Source organism: Saccopteryx leptura, chromosome 3, assembly GCF_036850995.1.
Source record: "Saccopteryx leptura isolate mSacLep1 chromosome 3, mSacLep1_pri_phased_curated, whole genome shotgun sequence".
NCBI lineage: Eukaryota > Metazoa > Chordata > Mammalia > Chiroptera > Emballonuridae > Saccopteryx > Saccopteryx leptura.
In genome coordinates this window covers 111271195-111287117 of record NC_089505.1, presented here as the reverse complement: position 1 = coordinate 111287117, position 15923 = coordinate 111271195, and the positions used below count along the sequence as shown (strand labels likewise).

General features: G+C 49.9%; 1 protein-coding gene across 2 annotated transcripts in view; it reads left to right on the top strand.

Annotated features, from left to right (window-relative positions):
• The first annotated feature begins 1343 nt into the window (after positions 1–1343).
• Positions 1344–15923, top strand: part of STK40 (serine/threonine kinase 40) — a 42741-nt gene continuing 28161 nt past the window's right edge. Inside the window, exon 1 of one of the 2 annotated variants that reach the window (XM_066375868.1) lies at positions 1344–1524. The gene's annotated coding sequence lies outside the window, so the exon portion shown is untranslated. Of the gene's footprint in view, positions 1525–1723; positions 1805–15923 lie in introns of those variants that run through there. The other variant, XM_066375869.1, reaches the window with a different exon arrangement.

Sequence of the window (15923 nt, the reverse complement as noted above, 5' to 3'; positions counted from 1 at the left end):
AGTTAAGGATTCAAATCTAATCTTTTCAGAATCTGTCAGAGTTGTTTCAGATCACAGCCCTGCCATTATAAGCTGTGTCTTTGGACAGATTACTTCCCATCTCAGAGATCTAGATTCTTTATCTGTAAGACCCCTAACCTGATGTCTCTGAAGTGCTTAACACAGGGTGTGACACAACAGTGGGAGCTATTCTGATTACTATTGTTATTCAGCCCCATCAGCTCATTGGACACCAGGCATTCAAATAGACAAAGAGAGGGACACTGGAGGAGGCAGCCAGTCTCATACACCAACCCTCATGCCCTGGCACTGCCTGCGTGGAGATGACAAATGCACATACACGTAAGTGCCTGGCCACACGCCCTAGTAAAACCCAGCAGTGCACACAGGCTTGGACATGTGTGTCCACACATGAATGCAGAGTGACCCAGGGGACAGCTGGCAAGGCAGTCGGGAGTCACACAGTCATATGCAGCAAGCACTGCAGCTCACACCTCTGAGACAAAGGAGTGAGTGACGGCCATGGTCGCTGGTGCTGCTGCCACTGAGCCTTTTAGCTGCTTCTGCATGCCAGGAGAGGGAAGCCAGTCTCTCAAAGGGCCCCTGTGAGTCACCAGCCTGATGCAATCAATCCCTTTAAAGGGCTCATCTGCTGGTGCAAGAAGCTGATTCATGGAGGGCGTGGTTGCTGGAGGAGGAGGAGAAAGGGACCGAAACTGCAACAGGAGGGGCTGAGGTTAGGTGGCTGGAATCGTTAATAGAGCTCTTCACTGTAAACCTCCCTAGTCAAGATTTCAGGGATCTTCAGATTGAAACGGGGTTTCAACAAAAGCGAGGGCCCAGAGGGAAATGAATTGTTAGGGCTACGACAGGAATTCCTGTCATTTATTGATTCTAACCGCAGCACTCTCTGCACAGAACTCCAGATATCGAGAAATGGAGATCTAGGAAAAGCCATTTTCTGATAAATATGCTACAACTGGCCGATCTTCCAAAAGTTCAAATCCTGCAGGGCGAGACTGTAGGACACACGAGGTGTGGAGTCAGGGCGGGGGCGGTACCTCAGGCCCAGCCTCTCCGCCGACTTAGATAAACGGTAAGTACCGCCCCTTTAGAGTTTAGTGTCCAATCGTTTTACAGGTCTCGGATCAGACTCCACCTTGAACCAATCCGTAACTGGAATCTGGCCTCTTGCCTGAAGGCTTCCGCCCATTGTCAAGATGGCGCCCAATCCCAATGCCGCGACGCCATAGATACGGGTGAGGGGCGGGGCCCGGAGAGAAGGGCGGGGCTGCGGCTGGGGCCAGGAGGAGGGAGCGGTGCGTCACTTCCGTTGTCAGGTGGCGGCGCCGCAGCTATGGAGGGAGGCGGCGGCGGCGGTGGCAGCTCGGGTGCCTGCGCTGGGAGGTGGCGGTGAGCGGCTCCCACGCCCCCGCCCCGGCCCGGGCCTCCCGGGACGGAGCTCCGAGCAGTCCGGCTCCGGGCTACGGACTATGGGCGAGCAGCACTGAGCACCGGGGGAAGGTGAGGGCGGGGGGTCCGGGAACGGGGAGCCGGGCGGGGGGTGCGGGTTATTTGGGCGGGCCTTAGCGGCTGTGGCAATGGGACCGTGGTGACAGCCGAAGCCGTCCGGCTGTGATAGAAATTGCAACCGTGAATGCCCCCTCTTCTGCTGGGGTCTGCGGTTCCCGTCGGCGGGGGCAGGAGCTGCTGCTTGCGGGGGGCGAGGGGCCGCGGGGAGCCTCAGTCTCGCGGAAGCCCTGGGAGGGGAGCACTGTCAGCCTTGCCCGGAGTCACTCCGCAAGTAAGTGAAGGCACCGGCGTTTGAAACTGCCAGGTGTTCCCCAAGAGACCCCGCTGCCTCTCCATGCTTCCCTCTTGATCCGAGAGTGACTTGAAAGTTAGAACGAGTCCCAAGGGAGGGCCAGCTAAGGATTCTTCCAGGAGTCCTCACCCATTGGCATGGGCATCATCTCTGCTGGGGAATTTTCGCCTCCCGGGCGGCGTTCAGGTACTGGTCAGAGCTACCTGCTTGCCAGGGCTACGTTTTGGTCGGCCTTTTCCAAGGAGAGAGCCTGCTGCTGCGGTCACTGTTTCACCTGTCTTGCCAGGTCAGGCCCGCCCATTCCCACGCCACTTGGCCTCACCTTCCCGTCAGTAGGTTGGGGCGTTGGGATTCCCGATGCAGGGTTCTCGGCCCCCCCCCCCCATTCCCTTGGTTTGATACCCGTTTGTTGGCGGAAGGAAGAGATGACAGCTGCCTTCTGTGGCAGGATAGACTTTGCTCAGTTTTAAGTCACAGGAAGAAACTGGTAGGCATGCTTGGTTTTGAGAGCAGTGGGGAGGAGGGTAGTCACTCTGGGCTGGGCACCTTTCCCTCTTGGTTTAACTTTCATGAGATAAGGAAGAATAGAATATATAAAACTAAGACCAAAATAATTCTTGTTTGTAAACAGTACTTGTGAGCTGCTCCAACACTCTAATGTCCCTACTGTTCCAGTTGTTTTGGGGTTAGATTTAGAAAGTTTGGAGATAACCCTCATTCATTCTCATTCATTCATACATTCATTCATTACCCACATGACAACAACAGTATCCTTGCTGAGAAAGACAAGTACCCTGTATTATAGTGGTTAAGAGTGGACTTCAAAGCCAGATTTCCTGACTTCAAATTCTGCCTCCACAGCTTTCTACCTGTGTGACCTTGGGCACATTGTGTAACCTCTCTGTGTCTTAGTGTTCTCATCTCTGAAACAGGGGTATTAATATAGAGTTGTTATGAAGATTTTAAAAGTTAATACACGTAGAACATAGAACCATGTCTATCACATAATAAGAGTTCAGTAAATGTTAACTATCAATATTATTCTTATTTCAAGAAGCTTAAGCCTGACCAGGTGGTGACACAGTGGATAGAGCATTGGACTGGGACGCAGAGGACCCAGTTTCGAAACCCCTGAGGTCGCCAGCTTGAGCGCGGGCTCATCTGGTTTGAACAAGGGTCACCAGCTTGAGCCCAAGGTCGCTGGCTTGAGCAGGGGGTCACTCGGTCCGCTGCAGCCCCCCGGTCAAGGCACATATGAGAAAGCACTCAATGAACAACTAAGGTGCCACAATGAAGAATTGATGTTTCTCCTCTCTCTCCCCCAAAAAAGAAGCTTATGGTCTAGTAAAGGGAGGCTGAGTTGTAAATAAATGGTTGAAATGTGGTTTTAAAAAAAGCTAGTAGCAGCAGGAACAGGGCTGCGGGAGCCTGGTCAGCCGGGTGGAGGAAGCTGCCTGCTTAGCCTGGGGGGGAGGCGGTCCTGGGAAGGTTTGAGTGATGATGTGGGAGCTGTGAGAGGATGCGAAGGTTTAGCCAGGTGAGAATGAAGAAGCAAGGTGTTCTACTTAGAGACAGGTAAACTCAGTTTATTCTAGAAACCTCTGATTGTTCCATATGACGGTCTAAATGTTGAAATGGTGCATGGTGAGGCAGTATAGATTGACAACAGAACACAACGTTAACAATTTGGGACTTTGTGCCAAGGGTTATGGGGAGCCAGTGAAAAGGTTTTGATCAGAGGTTGTTTTGATCTAGATTTAGAGCCATCTCCCTTGAGTCCCAGCAGAGGAGGAAGGAAGGGGAGAGACTGAAGGACTGAAGACTTCTTCAGAGGCCTTTGCAGGCCTCTAAGAGAGACTGGCATCGGGGTGGTGGATCTTTGCTGAGAAAGCGCTGTATGCAACCAGTGGCAGGTGACAGGCTCCCTGCATTGCCCTGGGCTTCTCTGCCAGGCACAGAAGGTGCCTGGCACATGTGTCCCTCTCTTCCTAGGAGTGCAGGTTGCTTGAGCCGCTAGAGAGGTAAGGCTGCCTCTCAGAAGGCCAGTTGTAGGGGGTCCTGCATTTGCTCCCTTGTGCCTTAATTTGATCTTTGGGGAGGGCAGCCCCTTATGGTGGTTAAGAACCTACTTGGCTCTGCACTTAGATCTGATTCTAATCCCAGCCCTGCCGGTCACGAGAGGTTACTTATTCCATCCATGCTTTGCTTTCTCATCTGTGAAATGAGGACAGTCAGAGCCCATCCCTGGTAGAACAGTTGTGAGGATTAAGTAAAATGTGGCAGGTTGAGTATTTAACACACACCAAGTATTAGCTGTTGTTAAAGACTGCAGGATAAAACTTTCCAGAATTAGTTGATGTAATTAGTGGCGACCAGAACTGTGTTCCATTAAGCTATCAGGAGTGTTGTAAGAGATCACAAAATTAAAGGATTTTATTATATTCTTTCTGAAAAGGAAATCTGTGGAGAGTTTACCTGATTTGTATAGGAGCCATTTGGATAATTCTACTTGGCTTTTTAAAAGAACCCACACATTTATGTGTGTGTGTGTGTGTGTGTGTAAGTTTGGCTCAAATAAAATATTTTTAAAAATTTTTAATAGAAATTAGAATGCTGAGGGAAAAAAATATTTTAAGGTACAAAAAAAAAGTATTTAGATTTTCTTCCATATGTGTCCCTGTTAGTGACTCTAGTTGGTGTCTGAATTAGTATCAGCAAGAAACATCTCACACATTGGTGTGTGTAGTGGCTCAAAATCCAGAACCTGACTTCCACACACATGAGCTCTCATGTGTTGCTGCAGATGTACTGGGTATGAGGCCGGGGGTCCTGGGGGACAGAAAAACAAAGAGGTAGGCAGCAGGCGCAGGGCAGGCTCCTAACCAACAAACACTTGCATCGAGTTTGGCAAGTCTCTCAGAGGTCTGCAACATGTAGCAGGAACCCAAAGGAAGGACTGATTCCCCTGGAAGATGAGAAGATTGAGAACTTTGGAGAGTCCTTAGAGCAGGGGTCCCCAAACGTTTTACAGGGCCAGTTCACTGTCCCTCAGACCGTTGGAGGGCCGGACTATAAAAAAAAACAACTATGAACAAATCCCTATGCACACTGCACATACCTTATTTTAAAGTAAAAAAACAAAACGGGAATAATTACAATATTTAAAATAAAGAACAAGTAAATTTAAATTAAAAAAAAATTTTTTTTTATTTTTATTTAAAGAACAAGTAAATTTAAATCAACAAACTGACCAGTATTTCAGTGGGAACTATGCTCCTCTCACTGACCACCAATGAAAGAGGTGCCCCTTCCAGAAGTGCGGCGGGGGCCTGAGGGGGCTGCATGCGGCCCGTGGGCCGTAGTTTGGGGACCCCTGCCTTAGAGCTTAAACTGGGTCTCGAGGGGTAAATAGAGTTTTCTGAGCTCTCATGAAGCACTCCAGACAGGGGAGCAGCATGGCACAGGCCTGGCTGTGTGCTTCTGTGTGTGCACACGTTAGGAACCACAGAGTTCTAGCACAGGGTGTGAAGGCACCTGGCTTTAGGACATGCTGGAGAAGTGGGCACCAGTGCTAAAATGCTTGAACTAATTCTGTTGGTGATGAGATGCTTAAGTGGAGGAAACATTAGACCTACATCTTCCCAAGAGCCCTCTGGCTGTGGGTGGAGGATGGAATAGGGAGAGAGCAAGTCTGTAGTCCCTGTAGGAGGCTGTTGCAATAATCAAAGCACGGGCTAGTGGGGGCCTGGGTCAGGGCAGAGGCAGTTGAGTTGGAGAGGAAGGGCAGAGAATAGGGCTGTATGAGGAGAAGTCAGCTGGATTCTGGGAGTGTTTGGAAGTGATGGTTAAGGGAGGAGCAGTGGTGGCAGGTGACCCTGAGGTTCCTGGTTTGGGTGTCAGAGTGAATGATAGTGCAGAGATAGGATGGCTGGGAGAAGACAATGACTAGTGAAATCCACCAGCTCCATTCAGTGAGCCCTGCGCACACTCTCACGGGACAAGACTAGTTGCGAAGTCTGGGGCACCCTGTCTGGCTTTGGGTCAGGCTTCCCTCTGGTTTTGCCTGAGTCAGTGCCTGAAAGAAAGGCAGCTTCCCTCCCTTCTCCTTTCTTCTGTCCAGAGTCGCCGAGGGAGGTGAACTTCTTCAATATTTCATAAACTGAAGTGGCTGAGTCTAAAAAACTCCCATAATTTCTGCAGCTTTCAAATGGCCCAAAAGAACAGCCCTTCCATCTGACACTACCACACTGATTCAGCAAGCGACAGACTTCCTTGGGTCTTACACAGCAAGCCCCCTCGGAAGAGATGGCTTTCCCAGCTCCCTGGACATCTTATCTAGAAAGAGACCCTGAGATTGCATTTACCCCAGAGGCTGGGTCAGCAGACTCAGTCCCTCTTCTCAGGAAGGAGAGTCAGCCTAGGACTCCCTCAGAACGGTAAGGGAAGTGCCCTTGTCCACCCAAGCTCCAGGGGTGTGCAGAGCTAGAGCTGAATGGGATTAGGTGTGGAGAGGGATATGCTAGAAGGCAAGGCTTCAAACAGGCCCTTTGGAATGGTGGAGATCTCCGCAGGATTCTTCCTTGCACTTGTGGTGTGGGGAAGAAAGTGGCCTGAATTAAGAGCATTTCCTTCGCCTCCACCTGCTCAGGTGAGGCGGTGGCTTTGAAGGTCTCCTGGCACACAGCAGCCCTGCGCATCCTCTTGGATCTGTAATCAAAATCCCCCAAAGAGGAAAGGGTGCTGTTGTTTGCTTTGATTTACTTACTATCTTAGAGATAATTCCACTTTGGTATGTGCAGGTCTGGATCATTTGGGGCTACACTGTGTCATCATCTTGTAATGTATTCAACAAGTTCTCTACTGATGTACTTAGGTTATTCTCTGTCTTTTGTTCTCCAAACAAAGCAGAAGTGACTATCTGTATACATGTGTTCTTGCCCATCTTAGTTATCTGCAGGATAAATTCTAGAAGAGAAGGTGCTGCTTTGAAGCTTACTTATTATTTAAATAATTTCTAGATCCCCTATTAATAAAGTGAAACAGCTTGCTTTTCCCCTAGCAAGCAAATGCAATTTTTTTGAGTTGGGGTCCCCCTATCTGATGGGCTGCAGCCCAGTGGTTGTCTTCCTCTTTTGGCTAATGGCAGTCTGTCTTGGGTGTGAGTTTAGACTCCCTATACAGCAGTATATACAGGCCTTATGATTCAAAGAAATTCTAGTTGTCGGAAAGCATAGAGATAGCAAAACTGAGCGGGGCTCTTGTCATTCAGAATGAAGCTGTTCCCTCTAATATGTTTATACACTGCCGTCTACTTGGCAAAAGAGATAAAGGATCTTCAGCCTTTAGGGAGTCTGTGACCCAAGGGACCAGATGGAAGAGAAAGTGGCTTGGGCGTTGCTATGGGAATTGTCAAGAGCATGACTGCCCTGTCATTTGTCTTTGCGTTTAGGGCAGAGCTGGTTCGAGGTGTGATAAGGGAGCCGCAGGTGCTTCTCAGGAGAGGCTAGGTTCATTCCCTTGGGAGACCTTGGGATTGGCGTAGCCCAAAATTCTGTGGGCTTTTAGAACCCCACTGCTGACATCTGCCAATGCTGGGAGCAAGAGTCCTGCTCCTTTTTGCAGTAGATGAGGAGCTCCTGGTGTTACTGTGTTTGGGGCAAGTTCCACAGGATGTGTTCTATTCTGACTCCTTTCCCAAGGTGTTCTCTCCTCAAGGATGGAAGGAAAACAGCCAAAAAGCAAGGATCTGCACCATCCTCCGGGTTCTTAGCTAAATAGTCTGTAATACATATTGAATTCTTCTCACATTTAAGGAAGAAAGGGTTATTTCTCTTGCAGAGAAGAAACCCCGGGCTCAGAGGGGGTAAGTGACCTGTCTACGGTTACATATAGCCAGCAAGGGCAGAGCCAGATTTCCAGCCCACACCTATGCGATTCTGGAGCCCAGGCCACCCCATTTTCTCCATCCTGGCCAGACTCTGGTCCCTGGGAGCCCAGCCCACATGGAATCTTGGATTCATAGGACCATGAGCTAGAAGGGACCTTGACAAAGCTGAAGTGAAATACCCCTTCTTTGACAGAAGAATAGAAACTGCCACTGCTTGGAGACAAGCCCCTCCCCTGCCTGCCCTGTGGTAATGGGTTAGGAGACTTTCAACCAGCCGTTAAGGACCTAGGCTCAGATTGGACCAGGCTTCAGAACCTAGTTCTGCCACTTGCTATCTGAGGTACTATGAACAAGTCACTTTCTATCTCCAACACGAGTTTCCTCCTCTGTAAAATGGACATGATGCTTCTTGCTGCTAAGGTAGTAGTGAAGATTATACATGAGATATTGTCTGTAGCAGTGGTTTTCAACCTCCAATGCCAGTCCACAAAAGAGCTAACCACCCTGAGTCTATCTTTTGCGGACCACCACTGGTCTGTGGACCAGCAGTTAAAAATCACTGATCGCCTGACTGAGCGGTGGCGCAGTGGATAGAGCATCAAACTGGGATGCGGAAGACCCAGGTTCGAGACCCCAGAGGTTGCCAGCTTGAGTGAGGGCTCATCTGGTTTGAGCAAAAGCTCATCAGCTTGAGCCCAAGGTTGCTGGCTCCAGCAAGGGGTTACTCGGTCTGCTGAAGGCCCGTGGTCAAGGCACGTATGAGAAAGCAATCAATGAACAACTAAGGTGTTGCAATGCGCAACGAAAAACTAATGATTGATGCTTCTCATCTCTCCGTTCCTGTCTGTCTGTCCCTGTCTACCCCTCTCTCTGACTCTCTCTGTCTCTGTAAAAAAACAAAACAAAACAAAACCACTGATCTATATAGCAGGTCGGCCTAGTGCCTGGCTGCAGTCAGGACCTGGGGGCTATCTCTAGTGAGAGGCCCAGGTGAGCTCTTTGCTAGCATGTCTGTGAGTATCCCAGAAATGGCATCAAGAACCAGCTTCCAGCCTGACCAGGCGGTGGTGCAGTGGATAGAGCGTCAGACTGGGATGTGGAGGACCCAGGTTCGAGACCCCGAGGTTGTCAGCTTGAGCGCAGGTTCATCTGGTTTGAGCAAAAAGCTTACCAGCTTGGGCCCAAGGTCTCTGGCTCGAGCAAGGGGTCACTTGGTCTGCTGAAGGCCCACAGTCAAGGTACATGTGAGAAAGCAATCAATGAACAACTAAGGTGTTGCAACGAAAAACTGATGATTGATGCTTCTCATCTCTCTCCATTCCTGTCTGTCTGTCCCTATCTATCCCTCTCTCTGACTCTCTCTCTGTTAAAGAAAAAAAAAAAAGAACCAGCTTCCAGGTCTCCTGCTTGGTTAGGTGGTCCTCCTAGCACTTATGGATACCAGGTGGCAAGCAGGAAGTTCCTATGTTTGCAGGTTACCTGGGAGAGCTTAAGTGTACCAGGCGTGGTGATTGTGTCCCTTTCGCCCCACTCTCCAGTATAGCCTGCTGCCAGCACACAGGCCCGTACATTCAGGGCACTGACACCTACACACATGTTCTCATGCCACTTTCCCTCGGTGTGCCTTTTCTGAGTCCAGCCTCTCCAGTTCCATTACTGCTCTTAACCTTTTTTGTTAGGTTCAGAAAATGTTTAGATTTTTAAAAATTATTATTATGGTAAAATAGTTAAACAATATGAAAGAGTATAAAGCTAAACTCTCCTCTCCTTGGGCCCCTAGTTCTACTGCTTGGAGGTGGCCATTGTTAAGTTTCTTCTAGAGCCTTGACCTGGTGGTGGCGCAGTGAAGAGTGTTGGCCTGGAACACAGGACCCAGGTTGGAAACCCCAAGGTTGCCAGCTTGAATGTGGGCTCACCAGCTTGAGCATGGGGTTGCTGGCTTGAGCGTGGGATCAGACATGACCCCATGGTTGCTGGCTTGAAGCCCAAGGTCACTGGCTTGAGCCCAAAGTCACTTACTTGAGCAAGGGGTCACTGGCTCGGCTGTAGCCCCATCCCCCCCGTCAAGACACATATGAAAAAGTAATCAATGAACAACTAAGGTGTTGCAATGAGGAATTGATGCTTCTCATCTCTCTCCTGTCTGTCCCTCTCTCTGTCTCTCTCTAGCTATAAAAAAAGAAGTTCCTTCTAGAAATTTCCTATGCATAGTCAAAGGTGTGTATAATCGTTTTTTCTTATCCAAATGGGATCATATTATACAAATAGTACTGCATTTTGCCTTTTTTAATGTAAGGTATCCTAGACAGCTTTATCAGCAGGTGTGGCTTTAGTCTTAAAGGCTATGTAGTATTCCATCGTTTGGATGTCTGGATGGAACATGATGTAGTGAACCAGTCCGCGATTGGTGGGCATTGAGATTGTTTCCTATCTGAGGGCTGTGTGTGTGTTTTGTGATTTGTCTTTTGTGATTTTTTAATGCTGTGACACATGGGGACCCTCACTTAATGTTTATTTTATTGATCTTAGAGGGGGGGGGGAGAGAGAGAGAAGCATTGATCTGTTTCTGGATATGCGCTGACTGGGATTGAAGCAGCAACCTCTGCACTTCGGGACGGTGTTCCATCCAACCAAGCTCTCTGGGCAGGGCTTAAGCAGTTAATCTTTGTGAATTTGTGTGAATATATTTGTAGGATAAATCCCTAGAACTGGAAGTGTTGGGCCCAAAGTGTGTGCATTTTCTTTTACTTTGTTGGCTGTCATTTCATGCATGTCTTCTCACCTGTTGGGCCTGTGCATGGGTCCTCAAATGGACAAGGGACCCCAGGCCCGGCCCTCAGGAGCTCACCTTCTTGAGAGTGACAAGCAGACATGCAATGAGCATACACTTTCCAGTGCAAGGACAGTGTCGTCCACGGAGGCTGTGAGGGCCCACCCTCTGAACAGCCCACTGAGGAACAGATGGCCAGGCCTGTCATCTGCCTCTGTAATCTTAACCCCCTGGCACAGCAGTTCTCAACCTGTGGGTCGTGACCCACAGGTTGAGAACCGCTGCCCTAGCAGCTACAGCCCGCAGCATTCAGTAAAACAGCAGAAAGTGAACTGTGTTGTTCATTGTCAGAGTTGTGAAACTTAATTGAATTGAATTTTTGATAGAGGCAGTTAAGGAAAGGCAGTTTGCTGGCCCCAGTCCAAATTGCCTTTCTCACAGGATGATTGTAGTGATTTTTGCTGTTAAAAACATTAGAATAAAGAGAGAATCGCGTGCACCTGGGCCTGGCTGGGCTTTCCCATCTGCAGCTCCGGAAATCTGGGGTAGAAGGAAACTTAGCATTTGTCTAGTGCCTCCCCTCGCCCTGCTCTGACTCCCAACAGTCCTCAGGGAACCCCGTGGGGAGCACTGCTGTCCCTCTCCTCTAGTGGGAGACTGAGGAGCAGAGAAACACGTGTCCAGGTCACACAGTGGACACAGGTGCCCTGAGACTCAGCCAGCCCTCTTCAGTCGCTTGCTGTATTCTCCTTGCCTGATTTGGACCATTGTGAGTGGCAAGAACCTGAAGGATCCTGTGGCAGGTCTTGTTCCTGGGCTGAGTCACTGCACAAAGCAATAACGGATGACTTGAACTAAGGGACTCCCTGTCATGTGTCCGTGCAAGGGTCCCCCTAGTTGTAGGAAGGCTGTCAGTGACCCAGTCTGCCATCACAGCACACAGTGGAAGGCCCCCTGCAGAGCCAGGAGACCACCAGGAATGTCTCCCAAGCCAGTGTGGTTTGCTGCTTCTCTGGATGGGAGATACTAGGGCAGCACGGCTCCAGAAAGAGCTGTTAAGTCTGTCCCTTCCTCCTCCGACACCCACACACAGTGACGGGTTATTTGTTGTCACATCAGCTGCTTCCGGAGGCCCTTGGGAGGAGTGAGCTGGTGGCAGGGCTGGTGAGGCTGCCCTGGATTCTGCTCTGGTCGCTTTTAGAGTGGTTGCTGGTGAAGTCCTATGAGCCATCTGCAGGAACTGGTTTCTTATGCCTTTTCTCTTCCCCAGATGGGTCTCTAAGGCCACCTCTGTGTGCACAGCCCTGGAGCCTTTATTCCCAGAATCACTCTGAGGCACATCCTCCTGGTGGGGGGCCTGTAGCCAAGAGTCTGTCCCCCCCAACCTTCATGGAGGCCAAAGAGAGCAGTGGGGACTTCCTCTGGGCAGTCGGGTAAAAAGGGGCATCAGTGATTACATAATCTCCTTGTGTGTGTAATTCTTGCCTCCTAGAGGAGGCTGGAGCTGGACCTCGAGCTGCAGACACTGGACTTCCTATAAACACCGGGGTCTTCAGGCCCCTGCAGGTCCCCAGGAGTGCTGAACTCAGCACGCTGTAGTCTTGTGAAGAAAGGCAGTGACAGGGGACTGAGGGGGAGCAGCTGGGCTCAGGGCCCTCTTTCTGACTGCCCCTCCCACTTCCCACTGGGCTGAGTCACTTCCTCTCTGGCTGCTTGCAGGTACTCTCCCACATGCCCAAGAGCAGGGCTTGGGGGGAGGGGGGGTTCACCCTGTGCAACAAGAGGGAGCTCTGGTTAGAAGCAGCAGTTCCCTCAGTACCCCCAAGGCAGTGAGGCACGGCATTTAAAGAATGATGTGATGTTATATATTCTTGACAAATTGGAGCTATACATATCCTGCATTTTAAAAAGGAACAAAGTCATCATGCTGTTTTGGAACAGTGAAGATGACAGCACAGGCATGAATCTTTGTCATCAGGGAGTCCCAGCTACAGCCGATGGATTACTAATCCACCTTCCCATCCCCCCAGCAGCCATCCTGAGCACAGAAGCAACTGGCTTCCTGGGGAGATTGCTTGTAGCCTTCAGGCTGCCAGAGCGAAGGGGAAGCATTGTGCCTGCTTCAGAGACGGCTCGGACTCAAAGGAAAGCCCTCCACCAGAGCCCCTTCCAGCCAGCTGTGCTAGGCCAGGATCTCTCGGCTTTGGCTTGTTAGCAATAAAAGGGGGAAATCTTCCTTTCATAAAGTGATTATTAAAGAAAACCTAGGAAACACTAAGAACAGTGTCTGGCAAGCTGTAGGTGCCCTACAAATGATAGTTAAAAAGGTACTCGTCCAGAGAGACTTGTCATCAGGACAATTACCTCAGCATGGAGCTCACCTTTCATCCCGCAGTAGACCTCATGACACCTCCAGCCACACATCCTGCCTGATCCTTCAGTCATCCCACTTTTACAGACGAGGAAACTGAGGCAAGCCCACTGAATGTAGTTGACTCTCACAGAGGGTTGGTGACTACTTCAGGGTCACAAAGCAAGTGAGTAAGGAAAGCTAAAATTTTTTAACGTTTTATTTATTGATTTTTAGACAGGAGAGAGAGAGGAGGGGAGGAGCGGGGAACATCAAATCATACTAATTGCTTCTTGTGTGTGCCTTGACTGGGTAATCCCAGGGATTCAAACCAGCAACCTCAGCATTCCAGGTCAATGCATTTATCCACTGCTCCACCACAGGTCAGGCGGGAAGCTGAAATTTGAAACTGGGCCAGCCTAACCCCAAAATCTGTCTTGCACTCCCAACTGGCATGTGAGTAACTGGTCCCTCTTCCGAAACACTTGGTTCTGGGAATTCCTCTGGGTTCCCTGGGTTGACTTTGTAGATGGAGAGTAGGCCTGGAGGGAAGGGAGGAACACCTTGTCCAGGGACAAGCAAGGCCCCTCTCTCTCCCTGCTCAGCTGCAGCTTTCTGGCTTGGCACCTCCTGATTCCAGGAGAATGCTTGCTGCTAAGGAGTCCAGAGGGTACTCTCCTATCTGTGGCTGACATTCTTAGAACCACAGCCATGATCAGGTGGAGAAGGGCAGCTGAGGAAGTGGTGTGGTCAAGTAGAAATACGTGGGATTCGGAGTTGGAAAATCTGTGTTCTCAGGTGAAATCATTCAAGAACTAGCCAGGAGGCTTTAAGCAGTTCTGTTAGTGTTTCTGAGCCTCAGTTTCTTTTTCTAGAAAATGTGTTCTTGGGGGTATGGGGTGGTCAGTTACAATAGTGTATTTGAAAGTGCTTTGTAAGCTATAAAGCCTTATACAGAAGTTAGTTCATGTGGGCCTCACAGTGGGTTCTGAGACCAGAATTCACCATCCAGGAAGGGGTCCACAAGTTTTCAAGGGAACTGGTGTCCCCCGTGGGTGGAGGGGTCTTGTCTATAAAGCATAGAGCCACGAACCATCTTAGCGGGATCATGGGTTCAGATTTCACCCCCCTCACCACAGCCTCGGCATTCCATTCCAGGTATAGTCAGCTACACACGTAGCTGGGCCAGAAGGCCTCATTCTGGAGGAAGCAAAAGTGGTAGGCATTTTTTCTGACTAGCAGGAGGACCTGTCACTGATAGACTGTTAGAGGGTACAGACTAGTTGGTCAGTCCCAGCCTCCCACATCTTGCTGCAAGAAAGCAGATCTTTTAGGTGAATTCAGCCAAAAGGGGGCCGGGCTGTCCCTTTGCCTGTAGGAGGTGGGCCCACGCATTAGGCATGCTGTGAATGGGTTTCATTCCTCAGTGGAGGCTGCTCCCAGCAGAGCACTAAGAGCACAACCTCTGGCAATCAGCCAGCCTAGAGCGCTTTGCCTCAGGCATCTAGATATTTCTGACATGAGACTTTCCTGGACAAACTTCCCAGCACCCTGGCAGCCCAGTTACCTACCGCTTTGACCCCCGACCCCCTCTGGGTCTCTGATACTGGGTTCTGTCTCCTGCCACGAGCTAGTCAACTGTCTGTATTTTCTTCTGGGCCCCATTCCAACCGCTGGCCTCTAGTTGGGTCATATGGAGCTCTGTCCCCTGCCCCAGCATGGGCATTAGTGCCTTCTGGGTGCACAACAAACCTACACTCTCCATTTTCTCAGAGCAGTTTGCCAGCAGTGGGCGTGGTGCAGGGAAGCAGAGGTGGATTGGGGTTGCTCCCAAAGGAGTGCCCACAACCTGGAGTTAGGGTGAGTTAGACAGGTAAACCAATGCTTACAGCACAGCAGGAGGGGACAGAAGTATGCTCACATTCTCTGGGAGCTGAAGGAAAAGACTTGCTGCAGAAAGTGACAAGTGAGGACTGAGGGAGGACAAGCCAGCCAGAGAGGAGGGCAGGGCAAGGGTGTTCATGGCACACTTAGGGAATTATGAGTCATTGGTGTGGCGTATAAGGGCAGTGACAGTGGAGAGGTAGCCTGGGTCTAGCCAGACTCACCGAAGAGTTTGTTTCTTCCTGAAGACCATGGGAGCATTGGAGGACCCGCAAAACAGAGACAGATACTGCAGCCCCAGGTCCCCAAGAAGAAAAACAAGTGTAGCCTGGTGGAATCTGTCCAGCCCCAAATACACAGGTAGCTGAGGTGGGGTCTTCTAATGGAGTCATTCCTGCATCCTTCCTGCTCAGCCTGAGGGAGAGCAGTGCCCCCATCCCCGTGAACCTGATGCCAAGAGTAACCCTTTGAAAATGCACTGCAGAAAGACGCCATCAGGTGGCAGATCTGGCGATTGCACAAAGCCCCCCCCCACCCCATTCCTTTAGCACAGTGTTTGGGGTGGGAAAGGAAGGGGGACAGTCAAGACTGAATTCCTGTTCATGCCAGCCGGCTCTGCCCAACAAGTATGCGATTGCAGGTTTTGCGACTGTGAGCTGTGTGCCCACTAGAAATCCCTTTGGAACTTGTGGATCTGAACAGGATATTCCTCCAGGGTTTTAGGAGCTTTCTCAGCAGGTTGCACTTTCTCCTCTGTCTCCAGGCTCTTGAGAATCAATTACATCCTGACCCTTCAACCCCAAATGGTAGCATCTATCACCTAAAAATAAAGGCACTCTATGTCCTGTGTTATTTCTCAAGGCAGTTTTCAAGTTCAGAGAATTTTACATTGACACAATACTGTTATCTCATATGCTGTTCATATTCAGTTCAGATTTTGCCAATAGCCCAGTCATATTCTTTTATAACCCCCCCTCCAGGATAACCCATCACATTTACTTGTTATATATGTCTTTAGTCTCCTTTAATCTAGACTATTTCTTCAGTCTTTTTAAAAACTATCTGACATTGATGTTTTTGAAGCATACAGGCCTTTTTTGTTTGTTTGTTTTTTGGGTTTTTTTGTATTTTTCTGAAGCTGGAAACGGGGAGAGACAGACAGACTCCCGCATGCGCCCGACCGAGATCCACCCAGCACGCCCACCAG